The sequence below is a fragment of the Silene latifolia genome, chromosome 11 (assembly GCF_048544455.1).
Source record: "Silene latifolia isolate original U9 population chromosome 11, ASM4854445v1, whole genome shotgun sequence".
Taxonomy (NCBI): Eukaryota; Viridiplantae; Streptophyta; class Magnoliopsida; order Caryophyllales; family Caryophyllaceae; genus Silene; species Silene latifolia.
The window spans coordinates 170,524,102-170,542,368 of NC_133536.1; the positions used below are offsets into that span (position 1 = coordinate 170,524,102).

General features: G+C 39.8%; 1 non-coding gene across 1 annotated transcript; it reads left to right on the forward strand.

The window, feature by feature from the left end:
* Positions 1-10,199: 10,199 nt before the first annotated feature.
* Positions 10,200-10,306, forward strand: LOC141615717 (small nucleolar RNA R71). Its single transcript, XR_012530120.1, has one exon. It is a non-coding gene; the product is annotated as a small nucleolar RNA R71 (small nucleolar RNA).
* The last annotated feature ends 7,961 nt before the right edge of the window (positions 10,307-18,267 follow it).

Below are 18,267 nucleotides of genomic sequence, written 5' to 3' on the forward strand. Positions count from 1 at the left end.
GACACGGAAGGACTTATTGGTCGAAAACTTTATCTTTTCGGTAACTTGTCGTTAGGAGCACCTAGACCAAAACACAATTTATAGCTTCACAAACAACTCTACAATTAATAAAGAGGCAAGTAAAGGTCGGATCCCAAAGGACGGGAATTGAGATGAGATTTCTATTGCAACTAGTGGTGTCTTAGGGGTGTCACAATTGGGGTTTGAATAGAAGATCACTAAACTAAATAGCAATGAAAATAAACAAGCAAGATGAATTAAAAGGGTTGTAAACAATTGATAAAAGCACTGATGTGACCATAATTGGCGCATATTTAACCCCCGAATTACCATTGTTTCCATGCTTTTTAGTGCCTATTTGGGTCATTTCTTATCTTTAGTTCTTTGTTTTGCATATTCTTTGAGATTTTGATCCCTTGGTAGGAAAGGAGTAAGAATCTTGCATTTTCATGGCAAAACGAGGCTAAATTGATTGTATTCAATGACCAAGCATCAAGAAGAGACAAGACTAGAAGGCCTTTGTACATATCATAGTAGAAGAACAATGTTGAGAAAGGATCCTTGCGTCCCCAAGGAAATCCCCAAGGAATTTTTGAAGAAAAGGGAAGAAAAAGAAGAAGAATTGACGCTGACCAACAATCCGAACGGATTGCAGACAATCCGTCCGTCCAGCCTCAACAATCTGAGCGTCCCTCCTTGGAATCCGCTCGGATTCCCCGGACAATCCGAGCGTCCCTCTCCCGAATCCGCTCGGATTGCCCAGCCCGGCCGTCCCGACTCTAATCCGCACGGATTTCATGACAAAGACGGATTTCATTCTTCAAGCTACGAAAAGAGAAGCCCTTCTCTCAGAAAATACCGGGTCCTCCTTGCTCAACTTAAAAAGTGTAATTACTAGTTTAGCCCTTAGTTAACCCTAATGCATCCTCCCTAATTTTCACTATAAATACCCCATTAGGCTAATTAGAGGAGCATGTTCTTCTTATCAATAATTAGTGTAGTTAATATCAATCAAATCTCTCTTCAATATTGTAATCAAGTGTTAATCAAGTTTTAATCCAAGTTTTAGTTCTTTAATCTCTCTCTTGTTCTTCCTTTATTTTGGGTAATTGAAGATTATTTGGGTTATTATTGGGAGATTGACAACCTCTCAATCTAGGATTCAAGTACTTCTATTATTCTTGCTTTATTATTGGAATCATTAGTAGGTATAATCTCTTAATCTCTTTTTAATTATTGTTAATTACTTTCATTTATTCATCATGTTTCATTATGTTAGTATGATTGACAACCTTTCTAGCATGATCAACATGATAATAAGTGAGTAGTCTCTTAGCTAGGGTTTAATGGGTGATTAGGGGAAACCATCATGGGGATGATTCATGCTTAAATCAATATGCTTTCATATCTTATTTGCTTGCTTGTTTTGATCTTAATACATGCACATGTTATATTTGATGAAATGCTAAGCCTATGAATCCTTGCATTTACTATCATCTTCTATCCTTTCAACTTGACTTGTAAGACATAACCCAACTCGAGTCTTGTTAGACCATGCATGTGTTGAGTAGGAAAGACTAAGTCGACTTGTAGGTGTTGTACAATCTAATCGATTCGGCTCCGGGACCCAAACTTTCCCAGGATTGTAAGATATAACCCAACTCAATCCATCACAACAATAATTGCTTGCTTATAATTTGAGAACATGTTTGTATGATCATATCCCATGATTTCCCTATGAACCCATGACACCCTAGTGCTTTTAATCAATTGTTTACACCCCTTATTTTATTCATCTTGCTAGTTTATTTTCATTGCTATTTTAGTTTAGTGACCTTCTACATCAACTCAATTTGTGACACCCCCTAGACACTACTAGTTACAATAGAATTCTTATTTCAATACTCGTCCCTTGGGATCCGACCTTTACTTGCCTCTTTACTAATTGTAGAGTTGTTTGTGAAGTATAAATTGTGTTTTGTATCGACCATTGACCAACGACCACATATACTTAATTGTGAACACGAAATAGCCTCGATCAAGCACTAGGGTGTCATGGGGTCATAGGGGATTCTTGGAAATTGATCATACAAACATGTTCTCAAATTATAAGCAAGCAATTATTGTTTTGATGGATTGAGTTGGTTTATATCTTACAATCCTGGGAAAGTTTGGGTCCCGGAGCCGAATCGATTAGATTGTACAAAACCTACAAGTCGACTTAGTCTTCCCTACTCAACAACATGCATGGTCTAATGAGACTCGAGTTGGTTTATGTCTTACAAGTCTCATTGAAAAGATAGGTGATGGGTGAAAAATGCAAGGATTCATAGGCTCACATTTCATCAAACATAACATGTGCATGAGTTGAGATCACAACAAGCAAGCAAATAAACCATGAAAGCATTTTAATTTAGGCATGAATCATTCCCCATGTTGGTTTCCCCTAATTACCCATTAACCCTAGCTAAGGAATTACTCACTCATTATCATGTTAAACACGCTAGCAAGGTTGTCAATCATACCAACAAAGTGAAACATGATGAATAAATGAAAGTAATTAACAATAATTAAAGAGGGATTAAGAGAATTATACCTACTAATGATTCCAATAATAAAGCAAAGAGTAAAAGAAGTACTTGATGCTTGATTGGAAGGTTGTCAATCTCCCAATAATAACCCAAATAATCTTCAATTACCCAAAATAAAGGATGAACAAGAGAGAGATTAAGGAAATAAAACTTGTATTAAAACTTGATTCATTGTTGATTACAATATTAAAGAAAGATTTGATTGATATTAACTACACTAAAGATTGCTAAGAAGAACATGCTCTTCTAATTAGACTAATGGGGTATTTATAGTGGGGATTAGGTGTAGGAATTAGGGTTAACTAAGGGCTTAAATGTCGATTAAGTCCCTATTTAAGGAAACGCCGGTCTTTTTGGAAGGATGGGCATATTTCTTTGAAGCTTGAAGAAGACGAAATGGTCTGCCTGGGAATCCGGGCGTCTTTGGCACGGGACGGGCGGATTCTGGGGTCTCTGCCTGGGCGTCTTGTGGTGAAGACGGGCGTCTTCTAGTGCTGCTGCCCGGGCGTCTTGGGGAGAAGACGGTCAGATTGTGGTGGTGGAGGACGGGCGTCTTCATGACAACCGCACGGATTGCTGGACAGTCTCGTTTCTTCTTCTTTTCTTCCTTTTTCTTCATAAAATCCTTGGGGATTTCCTCGGGGATGCAAGGATCTTTTCTCATCATTGCCCATCTACTATAGTATGTACAAAGGCCTTCTAATCTTGTCTCTCCTTGATGCTTGGTCATTGAATTCAATCAATTTAGTCTCGTTTTGCCATAAAAATGCAAGGTTTGCACTCCTTTCCTACCAAGGGATCAAAACCTCAAAGAATATGCAAAACAAAGAACTAAAGACAATAAATGACCCAAATATGCACTAAAAAGCATGGGAACAAGGCTAATTCGGGGACTAAATGTGCTCTAATTATTTTCACATCAAATATCCCCAAACCGAACCTTTGCTCGTCCCGAGTAAAGAGGTGACAAAGACTAGGACCATTATTTAAACTAACCTAATAATATAGCCGATATGAGACAATTAGCGGGTCTCACTCCGCCCCTTCAACTCACAACAAGACAACCATGAGGTGGGATGCCTTCTTGCAAGGCAAGGTGGGTCTTGCCAAAATGGCGACACATCCAAACATTAAGCACACAAAATCAAATAATGGATGCATCTACAAAAGAATAGCCACTTTCTTCATCTAAGTGGCGGAAATTATCTACAAGGGAAGCAATTCAAGGGTACACACTCCTTCATAGATGCAATTTCTTCAAACCACTAAGCCTAGAAGGATACCAATAAATCACCTCCAAGTTGTGTCAAGCTAGGGTACCTTTGTCCTCAATCGTTAAATGCTTTTGTCAAGAATAGACTCCCTATGGTGTTAGAAACACTGGAGGATCGCGGAATTCCCCCTCTTGCCTAGACAAGAAGAAGGGTCGTCCCCTCTCTACCATGCACAAAAATGGATACGATGGATAAAGGGATCGATAGATATTTGAGTTTCACTTTGGGAGTTTGCTTTTGTTTTTGTTTTCCCCCCAATTTCTTGTGGCATATAACATTTGAGAACACTTTGTTGCCATTTTTTTTTTTGGCATTTCAACACTTGACAACTTTTAACTTTTCTTTGCATTTCTTTTGAACATTTTCAAAGTCACCCCATATGTAGTGAGGGTGGCTTATATTTGAAGCTTTAGAAGTTCTATTTTTGCTCCTCTTTTCATTTGATGCATTTTTTTTTTGCAAACTTTATTTTACTTTTCATTTTATTGAACTCAAATTGGTTTCTTTTTGTGCCCATTCCCTTTGATGACAAAAAATGTGGTAGAACATGGATGATGGATGGATGCATGGTTTCAAGGATCACCTTGGAATAAACGGTAGCCAAGGAGTTATCACACCACAAGGTACTCTTGACTAGGCCTTAATCCATGGGTCAAAGGATACTAGCATGACACATCCTAGGGTGTTTTACAAGTATTCTAACAAGCAAAGTCTTGAGAAAAAAAAGCATCTACTAGGGCCTATATACACTTGCCAAGCTTCCCAAGTAGACGGTTTCGCAAAATTTTTCTAACATGCAACTACATGCCATGATGCAACTAACATATAAACATCCTAATGCAAATGATTCTACCAACTAATATGACATATACACTAAATTCAAGTCCTAAGTTCACATTGTTATACCGCATCAATCAAAATAAAGCCACATAGTCATTAACATAAAGAGGAAAAAGGAGATTGGAAAGATCATATCATGCGGTCTTCAATATCCTCATGTCTCGGATGTGGCGTAGTCGATCAATGTGAACAAGGATAAAACAAACACAATATATACAACAATATATACATGACTATACTACAAAGGAAATGAACTTGTTTTTGGTTTTTCAATTTTTTATGGTTTTTCAAAAAATTTTAATTTTTTGGATTTTTGAATAAGAGTCAAGTTAGAATTCCCCATCCCCACACTAATATGGGCATTGTCCTCAATGGCCAAAATGATGGGAAATCGTGCAAGCATGATGCATGAATTATACACTAAATGCAAGCTACACTAATCTACACTACATGATGCATGGTTTTTTGTTTATGACGGAGAGTGTAATTTAGATTACCTCCTGTTGCGTATGCATGTACTTCCCCAAACCGAGTTAGACATTATTTCTAATGTCCTAAGGTTGGGTGTAGTTCATGAACACAAGATGGAAGGCATGAAACTAAATTTGTCATTTTGGATTTTCAAAAGTGGGAACAATTAAATAAGAACACCTCAATGGGGCCGAGGTGTTAGTCCTCTATGTTTCTAGGACTACTCCAACCATGATTAAGATAAATAAATAAAACAAAGAGAGAAATAGGCAAACCTCAAGAGGGTAGGAGCCTCCAAAGCTTGCTAATCTTCCATCATATCATCATTATCATCATCTTCCTCAATAGAAGTGGACTCATCACCACTTCCTTCTTCACTTTCTTGTTCACTTTGTTCATCATCCTCTTCTTCTTCTTCACTAGCCTCTTCATCAATCCTATCAACACCCGCATCACCGACATCCTCATCGTCACCCGGAATCTCACCTCTAGATGCACTCGGAAAGAAGACTTCCCTATCCGCCCAACTAGGCAAAGGACATGAAGGATCAAGTAGTCCTTGCCTAGGTAAATGAAGGAGGGGTGGATATTGGGCTAAGTAAGCATCTTATCGATCCTTAAAAGCTTGCTTGTGCATCTCTTGCATAAGAAGAGTCATATAATCTTTGCTTGCTTCAACACCGTCGGGTTTGAACTCTTGGTACTTGAAAGGATAAGGTGGTGTGACAATTGAAGAGGAGGGTATTTCAATTTCACCATTTTGTTGTCGGATGATGTATTCGGCTACTTTTGAGAGGGGAAGGAGGTAGTCAGTCCGATGGACACTTAAAAGACAAATCTTCGAAGGCAAAGTAAAAGATCTAGCCTCGCTAGTGAGCCACCCATATTTGGTGTCAAGAGGGTTATGTGTAACCCACTTGTACTTGTTAATCATAGCATCCACATCAATGAGATGACCACCCTTTTTCGCCACATACTTGTTATCCTTGTTGAAGTTCAGATCAAAGTACTTAGTCAAAAGAGTGACTAGACCTTCATTCACAATAACGGTGGTGCCTTGCTACCCACAATCAACATTTAGCCATCTATCCACCAAAAGCCTTAGAGAATTAAAAGGCTTGGTGAATTCCCTTCCAATGTTTAAGGCCGACTCAAGAAGAACACAATCGAGCTTGGTAAGGTGGTTGGTGTCTTTTCTTGCAATGATGGTATTCCCTATGACCTTGTGCCACACTCTAATTCCCGGATGGTGGACTAATAGAGCGCGACTAGCATGATAGTTCTCAAATTTCCTTCCGGAAATCGCCTCCCAGGAGCGGGGTCATACTTTCCAACATTATTGAAATAACTAGGTGAATCACTAAGACCCAATGCTTTACCCATTTCCTCAAAGGTGATGCGCCTACTCACATTAGCTAGGCGGAACTCGATGTTTTCCATAGTCTCTACCTTTGTAACTTTCAAAGAACTCAAGAATTCTAAGGTAAGGGAGGGGTATGTCAATTCTTTTGTAGCAAACAATTTTCCCAACCCCATGGCTTCAAAGAAGGCTTTAGTTTGCTCAAGGACACCCAACTTATCTAAGGCATCTTCACAAATAAACTTGGTGGATAGAAAGGCTTTTCTAGCATACTTGGTAAATGTTTCCCTATGGGAGTTAGAGATGAAAATTACCTCCAGATAGTTCGAAAGTTGAGCAATTTCCGGAGTAGTTGATGTTGTTTCTTCCAAGGGAGGTTGTTGTTGTTTCACTTCCAAGTTTGAACTAGCTATCACCATAGACAATGAGGCTTTCTTTGCTTGAAGACTCTTTTGCCTTGTTGATAGTGCCTTTGCCTTAGGTCCCTTTGTTGCTCCTTTTGTCCTTGCCATTGATGTTTGAACAAATAAAAGAGTGAAAATCTTCAATTTTCAAGTATACCCAAATCGATTTTAAGGTGAAAGGCTTTGCCTTTATAATTTCAAAAATCGACTCAAAGGTTGAAGATTTTGGTGCTTGGTTTGATTTTTGTTGAAAGAGGAGTGATTAATTTTTGTTAGAAGGATGTTTTGATTTGATTTTGATGAATGTGGTTGAGGAAATCTTGTTTTGGTGATGGAGAGGATGAGGGTTTTGAGTTTTAGGGTTTATGGGTAGTGTTTTGAATGAAGGAATGAAGAAATGAATGGGGGATGGGGTTTATAAAAGACCCGAAAAATTTGAATTGCAGGGGGAGACGGGCGTCTTTCCTTCGGGACGCCCGGATTCTGCCTGTTTTGGCTTCAGAATTCTCGCCTAAAGACGGGCGGCTTTCAGCAAAGACGCTCGGATTGTTCAACTGCGGGACGGGCGTCTTTCACTGAAAACGGGCGGATTCCTTTCCAGTGATTTTTCTTGTTTTTCACAACTAAAAAGATGGGCGTCTTTTCTTGCAGGACGGGCGTCTTTCTGGAGACGGGCGGATTCTTTTGCAGGATGCTCTGATTTGTTAACAGTCCCAAAATTTCAAAAAATCAGCTCAGAGGGACGGGCGTCTTTTGACAAATACGCCCGGGTTGCCTGAAGACGGGCGGATACACTTGAAAACGCTCGGATTCTGCCCCTTTAACCCAGATTCAGTTCCATCCGTGTACTTGTGTCATTTTTCATTCTTCAAAATCCCGTGTTCTTCATTGTGGGGGGCACTACTAAGGCATGAATAGCTTAGGCAATTGCTATCCCCACACTAAGCTAAAGCACTACACATCAATTAAAATCATTAGTCCCTCCCTCACTTCTCTCAAAAATGATTATTATCTTGATCAAGGCATAAAAATCCAAGAATGACAAAAATGCAATGTAAGAATTAAAATGCGAGTTAGGGAGTTAGAAATATTTACAACTGGTGGTTTAGGGAGGACTCCACCAAACTCTCATCCTTAGTGACATGTCATGGGGGCATGTCTAAGGTGTTGTTGATGTTGCTCAACACCTTGAATAAGTAATCAAAAGCTTGTTCATTATCATGATAAAGATCTTCAATAGATCTTTGCCGTTGTCGGTCTTGATCGATAGCATTACCAATATAGGGATTGAAAATCCCTTCAAACTCATCGTCCCAAAGACCACAAACTTCATCTACTTGATCACTAAAGATCTCTTGAGTTGATAGAGACAACTCTCCCATTTTCTTGTCTTGGCCAATGAGGCCATCCTCTTCATTGCTTGACTTTGGTGAGCTTTTCAAGCTCTCTTTGCTACAATTCACTTGCTCTTTGAATGGAGCATCTTCAATTTTCTTTTTCCATTGAAATTCCGACTTCTTCCTATCATCCTTCCGGCTATAATGATAAACCATAAAACATGGTTCATGCAAACGGGGAGCTCTCATGGTCTTGTCAAGATTGAAAGTTATGCTCTCATCTCCCACTTCTAGAGTGAGCTCTCCATGCTTTACATCAATCACCGCACCCGCAGTTTGTAAGAATGGTCTTCCTAGAATGATTGGAATGTTGGAATCTTCTTCCATGTCAACAATGACAAAGTCCACTGGGATGAAAAATTTCCCAATTCGTACGGGAACATCTTCCCATATCCCTAATGGTGTCTTCATCGATCTATTGGCCATTTGGAGTGTAATATTGGTGCATTTAAGCTCTCACATCCCCAACCTTTTACCCATCGAGTACGGCATAATACTCACACTAGCCCCTATATCACATAAGGCTTTGTTGATCGTGGTGTCGCCAATGGTACACGGTATTGAGAAGCTTCCCGGATCTTTGAGTTTTGGAGGTGAACTCCCTTGAAGTATTGCACTACTCACCTTAGTGAAGGCGATAGTCTCAAGCTTCCGGATCGACTTCTTCTTTGTGAGGATGTCTTTCGTGTATTTCGCATAGGCCGGCACGTGATTGATTAATTCCGTGAAAGGAATTGAGACTTCCAAATTCTTCACAATTTCCATAAATTTTTTAAGTTGGTCATCAAATTTGGGCTTGGCTTGACGACTTGGAAAAGGAAGTCTAATCACAATGGGCTCCTTCTCCTTGACCTTGTCTTCATTTTTCTTTGAAATTTCTTCTTTTGATGGTTCTCCATCCTTGGAGTTTTGCACAATTTCTTCTTTATCACTAGCTTCCACAACTTCATCCTCAACTTGCTTCATCGGTGCTTCATACCTTGTACCACTCCTCAAGTGAATGGCACTAACCGTTTCATGTCTTGGGGGATTACTTTGAGGTGGTAATTGCCCCTTTTGTCTTTGTGAGCTTGAAGATGCTAGTTGAGTCAATTGGGCTTCCAACATTTTGGTGTGAGCTAGGATGTTGTTGATGGTGGTTTCCTTTGCTTGACTATCTTTTTGCATTTGAGTGAAAAACTCTTGTTGATTTTTTTTGCATTTGAAGGACCGCTTTTTGAACATCAAAACCTTGGTCATTTTGTTGATTGTATGGAGATTGATTTTGGTAACCTTGGTTTTGGTTGTAAAAGGGTCTTTGATTTTGGTTTCTCATGGGAGGTGGGGTGTATGTTGTTTGAGGGTTTTGAACATTTTGGCTTTTGTATGAGAGATTTGGATGGAATTTGGTGTTTTCATTGTAATAGTTTGAATAAGGGGTACCACTTTTGTATGCTTGGAAAGCATTCACTTGTTCATTTGTTCCCCTACATTCACTTTGGTCATGTCCCAAAGTTCCACAATTCTCACATATCCCACTTGGGATTGATGAAGATGCCGTCATGGCATTAACATGATGCTTTGGTGACTTTGAGGCTTCTTCAAGCCTAGCCATAGCTTTTTCAAACTTCAAATTGATGGTATCAATGTGAGCACTAAGTTGAGCACCCAATTGAGTACTGGAGTCCACTTCATGCTTTCCTCCTCTAGTAGCCTTGCGAGGTCTACTATATTGTGAGTTATGGACCGCCATTTCTTCAATTTTGTTCCAAGTTTGATTGTCATCAACTTCAGTGAACATTCCATTTGATTCCATGTTGAGAATGTTCCTTGAATCTTCATAAAGACCGTTCCAAAATTGTTGTACCAAGAACCACTCGCTAAGTCCATGGTGAGCACATGAGCGACAAATTCCTTTGAACCGCTCCCAAGCTTCATACAAAGATTCTTCATCCCTTTGCTTAAAGCCCATGATTTGAGCTCTTAGCATGTTAGTCTTTTCCGGTAGATAGAAATTTTTGTAGAAAGCTAGAGCCAACTTCTTCCAAGAATCAATTCCGAGAGTAGCCTTATCAAGGCCTTTCAACCATTGTTTCGCGGTGCCAATTAGAGAAAAAGGAAATAAGACCCATCGAATTTGGTCTTGAATTACACCGGTTTGAGAAATCGCATCACAATAATCGCAAAAGGTCTCCATATGAGAGTGAGGGTCTTCACTAGGAATCCCCCCAAATTGGCTTCTTTTGACTAATTGGATAAATGCGGATTTGGCAATTTCCGGTTAGATGTTGTGGTGTGGGAGTACCATTGGGTAGGTTCTCCTCGGTGGGTACGGAATGTGATGAAAACTTAGGCATTGTGGGTTGATTTTGTGTTGTATTTTGTGTTGGGTTCTCCTCACCTTCTCTTGCAAAAGGGTTGATGAACTCAATAGTTGGTTGAATATCTACAACCTCACCAATACCTCTCAAATTTCTCCTAGCAAGTCTTCTATTGGTTGTCAAACTTCTTTCAATTTCACGATCAAAGGGTAACAAGTCACCTTGTGACCTTCTAGACATGCAAAATATCAAACAACTCGAAAACAATTAGAACAAACCTTGAGGAGTTTTACTTCCCCAAGGAAAAGAAAGACACAACTAATAAAAATATAAGAAAATCTAAATTAACTTAACACCGTCCCCGGCAACGGCGCCATTTTTGGTCGGAAACTTTATCTTTTCGGTAACTTGTCATTAGGAGCACCTAGACCAAAACACAATGTATAGCTTCACAAACAACTCTACAATTAGTAAAGGGGCAAGTAAAGGTCGGATCCCAAGGGACGGGAATTGAGATGAGATTTCTATTGCAACTAGTGGTGTCTTAGGGGTGTCACAATTGGGGTTTGAATAGAAGATCACTAAACTAAATAGCAATGAAAATAAACAAGCAAAATAAATTAAAAGGGTTGTAAACAATTGATAAAAAGCACTAGGGTGTCATGGGGTCATAGGGGATTCATGGGAATTGATCATACAAACATGTTCTCAAATTATAAGCAAGCAATTATTGTTATGATGGATTGAGTTGGTTTATATCTTACAATCCTAGGAAAGTTTGGGTCCCGGAGCCGAATCGATGAGATTGTACAACATCTACAAGTCGACTTAGTCTTCCCTACTCAACAACATGCATGGTCTAATGAGACTCGAGTTGGTTTATGTCTTACAAGTCTCATTGAAAAGATAGGTGATGGGTAAAAAATGCAAGGATTCATAGGCTCACATTTCATCAAACATAACATGTGCAGGAGTTGAGATCACAACAAGCAAGCAAATAAACCATGAAAGCATATTAATTTAAGCATGAATCATTCCTCATGTTGGTTTCCCCTAATTACCCATTAACCCTAGCTAAGGAAGTACTCACTCATTATCATGTTGAACATGCTAGCAAGGTTGTCAATCATACCAACAAAGTGAAACATGATAAATAAATGAAAGTAATTAAGAATAATTAAAGAGGGATTAAGAGAATTATACCTACTAATGATTCCAATAATAAAGCAAAGAATAAAAGAAGTACTTGATGCTTGATTGGAAGGTTGTCAATCTCCCAATAATAACTCAAATAATCTTCAATTACCTAAAATAAAAGATGAACAAGAGAGAGATTAAGGAAATAAAACTTGTATTAAAACTTGATTAATTGTTGATTACAATATTAAAGAAAGATTTGATTGATATTAACTACACTAAAGATTGCTAAGAAGAACATGCTCTTCTAATTAGACTAATGGGGTATTTATAGTGGGGATTAGGTGTAGGAATTAGGGTTAACTAAGGGCTTAAATGACGATTAAGTCCCTACTTAAGGAAACGTCGGTCATTTTGGAAGGATGGACATCTTTCTTTGAAGCTTGAAGAAGACGAAATGGTCTGCCTGGGAATCCGGGCGTCTTTGGCACGGGACGGGCGGATTCTGGGGTCTCTGCCCGGGCGTCTTGTGGTGAAGACGGGCGTCTTCTGGTGCTGCTGCCCGGGCGTCTTGGGTAGAAGACGCTCGGATTGTGGTTCTGGAGGACGGGCGTCTTCAGGACAATCCACACGGATTGCTGGACAGTCTCGTTTCTTCTTCTTTTCTTCCTTTTTCTTCATAAAATCCTTGGGGATTTCCTCGGGGATGCAAGGATCTTTTCTCATCATTGCCCATCTACTATAGTATGTACAAAGGCCTTCTAATCTTGTCTCTCCTTGATGCTTGGTCATTGAATTCAATCAATTTAGTCTCGTTTTGCCATGAAAATGCAAGGTTTGTACTCCTTTCCTACCAAGGGATCAAAACCTCAAAGAATATGCAAAACAAATAACTAAAGACAATAAATGACCCAAATATGCACTAAAAAGCATGGGAACAAGGCTAATTCGGGGACTAAATGTGCTCTAATTATAGTCACATCACTTATGATCACAAAACACATAAGCACTCACAGTTCATTATATTATGCATAATGTTGACAAGGGTTTTGGCTTAGAAGGGTGGGTTACACACCAAGCAATCAAACCCCGATTTGCGAGAGGGATACCAATCTAAACAAAATGTGTAAGGAGGGTGCCCTAGCCTCGTGCTCGAAAGTGGTGAAAGCTCTTTGACGAAACAGAAATGTGTGACGTCAATGGTATGCTTGACTCAATCAGGATTCAAAACGCGGGGAAACTCAGGCCGACGAGACAAGCCAATTGATCGATATAGGTTAGGTTGTGGGCCTGGACAAGGAACCCGACCGTGACCGCAATATCAATTAAAGTCTCACCATCTAGGGATCACAAAGACGTAAGTGTCCTAGTTTTCCCCAGCGGAATCGCCAATCTGTGGACATGGCCCACCTGCAAGCCCAGCCGATCTGTGGACATACAGCGGTCTTTTGAAAGCCACACTCGGCGGCGTAAAAATGCTTTCGACCGGATCGTTTTAGATCGGTCGGTTTCGTCTCGGTAAGGGTCTCGAAACAATTAGAGATGTTCGAAGTCGCCACCAAGCATTTGTGGGATGCTTGGAACCCGTTCGAATCCACTTTATACCTCGGTCAAACGAAGCACAAAGTAGTGTTTGACATAGGTACTAAAGATAAGGAATTGTCCCTCTTTAGCATCCTATCTCTAGAATGACTCTCGTACGCCCTGGATAAGGTCGTCCACTATCCAAAGTTTCTGAGTAAGAGGTGAAGGTACGTATTGGGAAGCCCTTTAATCAAACACCCAATCCCACCCGCGGTAGTGGCCTCTACTGATCGATCTTGGTTGGTTGAATGCAGAAGTTGATAAAATGGTTTAAATGCATGAATGCGCATCCAATAATTTAAATCTAACATATGAGAGCTTTCTAAGTCGGTTGATTTAATCCAAGTATCAAGTATAAGATGTCGAGTTGGATTAATGGTTGATTTGCATGCAAGACGGAAATTAAACATCCATTTACCGTATTAGGTTTATGGTGCATAACGTGATCCATTTGTCTTAGTAAAGCATTTTGCAAACATGATTTTCGAATGTGCAAATAGCCATCTGATCCGTCCTATATCCGGACTAACCGGGGTTGGGATCGTCCTAGACTAATGCTGGAAAGGGAACAGGCCATGTGCCAGGCGGCCATATAAGGCGCGAGTATGCCGGCGATGTAAGGGGGCCTCCCCTGGTTTTAGAAATAAGAAAAAGGGGCCTATTTTAGGCGCGGGTCAACCAACGGTTATATGCCGTGTTCTGACCATTTGGAAAACGTTTATAAAACGTATTGAAAAATGGGTATTTGAACCCGTTTTGGTTTGAAAGGGTCGATTAGGCCGCATTTGTTGATTTGAGGAACGAGACTCGAATAATCATCATTATTTTGATGATATTCGGTGTCGGGTTCGACTTGGCAAGCTTGACATGAATAGTTTTGACAATAATTATGAACTAATTGTTTTAAGTTCATTTGAATATAATTAGTCAATACTCATCATCGTACCCGGGTTAAAATCCGGCATGGTATGTAGAACCAAGGATGACTTTGTGTTGGTGACTAATATACTTGTTTTGAAAATATGAAGAAATGATGAAAGGCTTTAAAATACCTCCCAAAATGTAAAGAAATAAAATAAAAGGCTTTAACATACCTTTTAAATGTTATTAACCAAATATTATCACCGAAACACGGATTTAACCGTCATGGTATGAGGAACCAAGGGTAAAAAATGTTTTATGGTTAAAACAAATAAAAAAAAAAGGTTTAAAAATATTTGAAATGGTAAAAACCGATTACAAATATGAAAATGGATTAAAGGGGAAAGACAAGAACAAACACGGTTGAGTTCTGACCTGGGCACCCCATTGAGGCGCGAGCCTATGTGCACAATAAGGGGCTTCTGCCTCAGGCCAAAACTCAGTTTTGGCTCGTTTATCCCATGTTTTGGATCGTGTTATGCATGTTTTAGCATATTATAGTCATAAAACAAATGAAGACATGATAAAAGAAGGATTTTTACACCCTCATACTTACATGTTTGGTTATGGCGAGAAACCGACGTAAGTGTAACAACTCGTTTGGTCGGAAAAAGACTCGGTTTAAAACCGTTTTGGTAAGTAAAAAGAGTGTTTTATTAAGATTAGTGACGGTGTAGTGGTTGAAGTGGTCGGTCAAGTGATTTAATGCACGATGACGGTACCAAACAATGTGTAAGGCTTGTATTTACGATCGATAGGTCGTAAATACGCGTCGGATTGGGACTTAAGAAGTCGAGTCGAGAATTTTAAGGGAGAAAAGAGGGGGCGGACACTCGCGTAAGTTCTCAAATGGGGGCATTTGAGGGGTATTTATAGGAAAATGAGTGGTTGTGTGAGTTTTGAGCGACGTGGCCACCTGGGCTACTCAAAGAGGCGCGAGCCACGTCGCGGGTCTTCGAGTTGTCTTGTCGCTTTCACAGAAGTGCAATCATGATTTGTTCTAACCTAGGATTTGTAGTCACATGTTTGGTACTTCACCATTCATGAATCCGGGAAATCTTAGTATAGAAGGCTTTGAATGTTTTGTTTTTGGTGGTTGACTCGGTTCAACTCGTTGTTGGAGTCGGGATTTGAATTTTTGAGTCGGTTTTTGGTCCGGTGTTGGTTTTGACTCTAGTTAGTGTCATTGCAACCCCGTCGTCGTGCATTAAACAACTCCAGGTACTTTTGAAAAGTTTTGAAATGTTTTATTTTCGAAATCGTTTTAAGTTTTCCAACGTAAAGTTGTACACAAATTGTCGATCAAACGCCGTGATTCCAAAGCATGTTATAGTCCGATAATCGTCGGGTGTTTGTTGGATCTTAGCAGATACTGGGTATCTACACCCTCAATCTAAGCAAGCCCTTTAAAATGATAAATTTACTCTTACTAACTTAAGCGCTAACAATAGCACAACTACAACACGTCTTGTGAGTTTCGGTAATTGGTTTTGACTAGAAAAATGCTATGCCGATTGATACCCACAAGTTGAAGAAAACTTGTAATCTTATACTTAGCTTTCCTATTTGCAATATTTATTTTTGTATTATTTCCTTATTTATTAAATTCATTATTGTTATTAATAACATCTAACGTTTAATCAATGGTATTTATTTTCCCCCTTTTATTAGGAAAAAGAAGTAGAACAAACAGAACACATGCGTTGAATGTTGATCACTCTAATCAAATGTTGGTAACTATGGGGTCAAATTAAGACCTAATATATATGGTGCGTTGAACACCATACCGTATGAAACTCGCCGTTTGTTTTGTCTTAAAAAGCAGTCAGCATGTAAATTATTTACCAAGAAGGCTAATGTAGCATTCATATATATATTTCATTTTTCTTCAAGGGAGTTTCGGGAGCTTTTTTTATGCTAACGTATTTCTAAACCTGTTAAGGAAATAGTTTTGGGAAAGATTGATCTATTCATTCAATAGGAAAACGTATACATATATACATCAATGTCTTGCGGAATAAGACTAGCGAAAATAAGGAAAGAAATACACGATATTCCTAAATACAATATATGGACCAAAATCGAGTGAGACCAAGATCCCGTAAATCTCGAGTTTCCTAATACCCCCCTCAAGTTGGAGCATGGAGATGCAAAATGCCCAACTTGGACAGTAAACCATCAAAAGTTGAACGAGGTAAGGCCTTAATGAGGAGATCAATCAATTGATCTTTGGTATGAACATAGCTAGTACGAATAAGACCACGAGTGATTTCATCACGGACAAAATGACAATCGATCTCAATATGCTTAGTACGCTCATGAAAGACTGGATTGCGGGCAAGATGAATAGCAGACTGATTATCACAATAAAGCGTAACAGGTGAGGAGAAATAAACACCCAACGAAGATAATAACCCACAAAGCCATTTGATCTCGCAAGTGGCATAAGCCATGGCACGGTATTCCGCTTCAGCAGAAGATTTAGATACTGTATTCTGTTTCTTTGTCTTCCACGATATCGGAGTCACCGAGAAAGATAAGATATGCCGTCAAAGAACGATGAGTAAGAGGGCATGAACCATAATCAGAGTCACAATAAGCACTAATGTGAAGGAACCAGATGAAGACAAGAAAAGTCCTTGACCTAGACTATGCTTCAAAAAACGGACCACGTTAAGGGTTGCGTCCCAATGTTCAACACGGGGATTGGTCATAAACTGAGCAAGGATATGTACCGAATATCAAAGTTCCGGCCGAGTGAGAGTCAAATAGACCAGACGGCCAACAAGATGACGGTATTTAAGTGGATCACGAAGACGTTTCCCGGAAGCCATAGAAAGATTATGGTCGGGTTCCATAGGAACAAACACGGGCTTCTCACCCAACAGGCCAACCTCGGATAAGATGTCACGCGCATATTTGCGTTGGGAAATAACAATACCTGTCATATGACGAACCACCTCGATGCCAAGGAAGTATTTAAGAATGCCAAGGTCCTTCATGTGAAAACAGGCACTCAAATAAGCATTGAACTTGTGAATGGCACCATCATGACTGCCCGCAATAACAAGATCGTCAACGTAGACAAGAACATGAAGAACAACCCCATCCTTAGTAAAGTAAAAGAAAGAATGATCATACGGATTTTGAATAAAATCGTAAGAAGACAATGGCTTAGCCAGCTTGGCGTACCAGCATCGAGGATCATGACGCAAACCATACAAAGATTTGCGAAGACGACAAACCTTACCAGGAACGGGATGCTCAAAACCAGGTGGAATTGACATATAAACTTCCTCCTGAAGATCACCATGGAGAAACGCATTATGAACGTCCATTTGATGAAGAGCCCAGTTATTAAGAGAGGCAACAACGAGTAAAGTACGGACCGTCACAAGTTTGACCGTCGGGGCAAACGTCTCGTAATAATCGATGCCCTCCACCTGACGATTACCCAAAATAACAATACGAGCCTTATAACGCTCAATGGTACCGTCAGTATGATACTTGATTTTATATACCCATTTGCACCCGATTGATTTCTTACCAGGTGGTAAGGTTTCAACAGTCCAGGTCTGATTGCATTCTAGTGCGTCCATTTCCTGTTTCATAGCAAGCTGCCAATTGGAGTCTGTCATAGCTTCGCAATATGAAGCGGGTTCAATGCAACGAGTAACAGCAGCTAGAAAGGAACGATGACAACTTGAAAACTTATCATAATTTACATAATTGGAAATGGGAAAATGCGTACCTTTCGAGGACGATGAAGATGAGGTGAGCATTGAGGGAGAGAGGAGCGTGGTGTTGCGAACAAAGCCATGGAGAAGCACACTAGGAACACGACGACGATGTCCATGACCCAAAACCTCTGGCTCAGGAGCAGAACGGTCTGAACTAGCAGAAACAGAGACCAGAGTAGAGGATGAAGCTTGAGTCGGGTCAGAGGAAGGCGTGTCAGAGGTAGGATATGAAGGAGCTGTAGGAGTAG